This window comes from Octopus bimaculoides, chromosome 18 (genome assembly GCF_001194135.2).
Source record: "Octopus bimaculoides isolate UCB-OBI-ISO-001 chromosome 18, ASM119413v2, whole genome shotgun sequence".
Taxonomy (NCBI): Eukaryota; Metazoa; Mollusca; class Cephalopoda; order Octopoda; family Octopodidae; genus Octopus; species Octopus bimaculoides.
In genome coordinates this window covers 29,675,606-29,680,150 of record NC_068998.1, presented here as the reverse complement: position 1 = coordinate 29,680,150, position 4,545 = coordinate 29,675,606, and the positions used below count along the sequence as shown (strand labels likewise).

Sequence of the window (4,545 nt, the reverse complement as noted above, 5' to 3'; positions counted from 1 at the left end):
GATAAAATAAGTACCAGTTGAACACTGAGGTCGATATAATTAACTTATCCTTTCCCCAAAATTTCTCGCCTTGTGCCAAAATTTGAAATCAGTTTTAAGGTGGTTAGTTGGAAAAATCGTTAGCCCGCCGGGCAAAATACTCCGCGGCTCTTCGTCCGCCTTTATGTTCTGAGTTCAAATTCTGCCGGGATCGAATTTGCTTTTCATTCTTTCGGGGACAATAAAATAAGTACCAGTTGATCACTGCGGTCAATGTAATTGATTTATCCCATCCCACGAAATTGCTGGGATTGTACCAAAATTTGAAATCAATAAATAGGGTAAAGCGTATTGCTTATTATAAACTGAATTTTTATTACCCCACGGTGCGAATTTCGGATTGCTGCAAACTTTCAGGCGGATCGCAATATATTTTTCATCTTTTACCTTTTACTTGTTTATGGCATTAGACTGCGACCATGCTGGAGTACCGTCTTGAAAAATTTCAGTTGAATGAATCGGCCTTAGTACTTTTCTTTTTAAGCCTGGTACTTATTCTATCGGTTTCTTTTGCTAAATTACGTAAGCACACTAAAACCGGTTGTCAAGTGGTGATGGGAACACACAGACACAGACACAAACACACACACATACACACACATGTTAGAAGTAAATAGACACCCCATAAAACATCGTTTTCTGTTTATTCTAACCTGTAAAGGTTTATATTTCTTATTAATTGACATTTTTATGTTTCAGATTCTATATGTGACTGTTTAATCAGGCCAAAGAAGCCTTGGAACTGTCTGAATTTCAAAGAGGCCGTATTGTGGGTCATTCTCAAGGTGGATATAGTCAGCGTAAAATCGCAGAAAACCTTGTGATCCCGCTTTCTACAGTGATTGTGCAATTCACAAGAGAGAGGAAGAAGTCCACATCACCTTGTCCAGATCAACCAGGGCCCTCTAAAAGGACCCTTCTCTTTGCTAAGAGAAGTGTGGAGGATAATCCTCGTTGCAAGACCTTTGACATAGCAGAGCAAGTTGATGTCAGTCCCAGAACAGCTGTCAGGTATCTCCACAAACTTTGTTACTATGGCAGAGCAGGAAGAAGGAAGCCATATCTTTGACTAGCCAATATAAAGCAGAGAAAAGATTTGGCCAGTGAGATGGTAGAGAGGCCATTAGCATTTTGGGACACTATCATATTCTCTAATGAGTCCAGATTTGCTATATTTCCCTAACAGTGTGCTATATTTCCCTAACAGTGAAGACTCTGTGATCAAGAATTTGATGTGAAAAGATTGCAACCAGCAATGAAACACAGCAGCTATTCTGTGATGGTCTGGGGGAACAATTTGGAGCAATGGTTGATCAGAGCTGGTGGAGTGTAAGGAAAAGATAAACTCAAATAAATATGTGTCCATATTGCAGAAAGGACTCCTTCAAAACTTCTCCAGAGATGAAATGATTAAGGAAGACTCTATGGAAGATGGGATTCCTTATCACACGATTAAAATGACCGAAGATTTGTTGGAAAAGAATGGCATTAGAAAGCTTCCATAGCCAAGCCAGTCACCCTGGGGCATAATGGACAGGACATTTCATAAACAGAACAAGAAAGCATCTTTAAAGCCAGATCTTTTGAGATTATTGCATGAAACTTAGCAAGAAATTCTGCAAGAGAATATTCACCATCTGATCATGCCTAATAGGGCCCTTGAATTGAAAAAATGCAAAGATCATGCCTTCTAAATATTAAATGGTCACATTATAACAACTAGCAAATAATTCGAATGCATAATTTCAGATTTAAATAAATTCTAATGATTATAAGGGTGTCTATTTACTTCTTTCATGTGTGTGTGTGTATATATATATATATATATATATATATATATATATATACAGACATACAGACACACACATACAGATAAGGAAATAATTTTATTCTCAAACGCAGAATAATACATGAACAGGATAAACTATCCATATTTTGCAGAAAAAACTGTCGGCGGCCAGCTATGAGACTCGAACTCAGCCTTGGCCGCCGCCAGATTTTTTTGCAAAATATGGATATTTTTTCCTGTTCATGCTATATTATTAGCATTAGCCTGCGTTTGACAATAAAATCATTTCCTTATCTGAATCTTTCAATACATTTCAACGCTTCTAAAGCAAACGTAAGTTGAATTTAATATACATACACACACACACACACACACACACACACACATATCGTCACTAGCTCATGTATCCGAAAAAGAAACACACTATATGTTTTTAGGAAGTCAATTGTTATGGTCGGTCATAGAGCGACTATTGGTTTAATACCTATAAAACGCTTGGCCATGTAGGCGACTCACTAGATATAAATGCCAGCAGCGCATAACCTCTCTACATGTGCATGAACAAAAAATATTTGCCCGTGCAGGTGTTACAGGCAGGACGGTGTTATCTCCCTTACATCGGCTCTGGCCATCGTGATATGCGAAGAAACTTCTGCGGGTCTATTTAACGAATAGGGAATTCTGAGCTTGTAATTGGAAACATTTTAGATCAGCGCATTAACTAAATTCTTCTTTCGTGGAGTTTAAAAAAGTCCCCGAGTCAAGTGAGCTTTTTAGAATTCTCGCTCTCTTTGCCAAGCAAAGCTTACATCGTTTGTGCCTATTTATATTAGCTCCTGGTTGTTCAGGAATTCTCCATTGATTAGGGAGCATCTGCTTGATTCAGGGTCCTTTTTAAACTTCATAAAAGTGTTTAGTTATGCCTACATCTAAAACGTTTCATACTTGGAATTCCCCATTCCTTAAATAAACCCGCAACTTTTTTTAAATATCACCACGGCCAAAATCGATGTAAGGGAGATAACCCCATCCTGCATGGACATTTTTTTGCATATAAAACTAACTGACCGTGACACATTTCTTCCTACAGTTGTAGAGTGTTTATGCGCTTTCGGCCATTAGACTCTACTAATTCCCCTATACAGCTAAGAGCTTTATAGGTGTGAAACTAACGATCACTCTATGACCGGCCATAACAATTAACTTCGTATTATATTGTTGTATTTCGGGACGGTCATTTTCTTTTGCGAAATAAACACACGCATTATATATTTGTTCTTCACTCGTTTATTACTGTTCTTATTATAACTCGTGTCCATTGTCCTGAAATCTTTCGTCACACATCTGTGACCTCTTTAGCGACACTTTCGTCTTTGTGTTTGCTCCTGCTCCACTTATTTCATTCTGCTCTTCTATGGTGTGTATCTTTATATGCGCATGCGTTTGCGTCCGTGTTTGTGTGTGTGTGTGTGTGTGTGTGTGTGTGTGTGTGTGTGTGTGTGTGTGTGTGTGTGTGTGTGTGTGTGTGTGTGTGTGTGTGTGTGTGTGTGTGTGTGCGTGTGTGTCATTGTTCTTAGTAGCAGTATGACCTTCCATTCAATCTCACCCTCCCCACTCCCGCTACTGCTGTCTTAGGATCCGAAATTTTGGTACAATTTTAACCTATGTGCTATTAATCGAGCCTCCATGTTCTGCTTGAGCAAGTTGGTAGAGCTCTGACGAGCCTTTCTCTTCTTTGAGCAATGTTCACCTATACACTTTCCTATGTTGCGTGCGGTCTCTGCAATGTAATTAGTTGTCATGTTTCTGCACCGTCCCTCAGTACATTATAAGCTATATACTTACGAAGTACTTACTAGGGTAATATATTGTTATTTCAATACTCTGGTGGATGGAGTTTGCTATTTGCTGGATGCTCCCCATAGTGTTAGTTTCTAGATCATAAACATTGTTTTGTAGGGGTGCTTTGGCTACTATGTTGATATCATCCACATAGTGGGAGTAGATGTTTAGGTTTACGGAGTTCTCTGCTAATTTCTCTTTGAGTTTTCTATCCCACTATACCATAAATAGGTTAGCTACATCGCCAGCGATACTGACACCAATGGTTGCACATTACTCTGGGGCGTATATCTTATAATTAAATTTAAATATATGACCCTTGTATGTGGTCTTGGTACTCGCACCTACTACATGCGCAACCATCTTTTAAACCTGATCATTGTTTACGGGGGTCTGTATAGCTCTGATCCACCCGTTCCTTCTCTCTTTAGGGGTCTTCTTGGAGTTATGGTAGGAGGTCTACCTCTTATCGATCTAGTGGGGTAGAAACAACTAAAGTCATGTTGATCTAAGTAATCATTGTTTCATGTCAGTCTCAGGAAGAGGCCTACTTTTTCTGTGTCAACAGCACGAAACTCCACATCGCTCTCGCTGATTGCCTCCACATATTTCTCCACAGCAAAATCAACATCAATGGAAGGGTATAGGGATACTAAGTCCATACTGCTTATTATGCACCCCGTCAGGTCGTACTACCTATATATATATATATAGGGATGGCGTAGGAGTGGGTGTGTGGTCCCGGGTTCAGTCCCACTGAGTGGCACCTGGGCAAGTGTCTTCTATTATAGCCTCGGGTCGACCAAAGCCTTGTGAGTGGATTTGATAGACAGAATCTGAAAGAAGCCCGTCGTGTGTGTGTGTGTGTGTGTGTG

General features: G+C 39.6%; 1 long non-coding RNA gene across 1 annotated transcript in view; it reads left to right on the top strand.

Annotated features, from left to right (window-relative positions):
• LOC128249879 (uncharacterized) overlaps nt 1-1,757 on the top strand; it is a 24,247-nt gene extending 22,490 nt beyond the window's left edge. The window contains exon 3 of the long non-coding RNA XR_008266007.1: nt 739-1,757. This is a non-coding gene — a long non-coding RNA (uncharacterized LOC128249879). The remainder of the gene's footprint in view (nt 1-738) is intronic.
• Nucleotides 1,758-4,545: the final 2,788 nt, after the last annotated feature.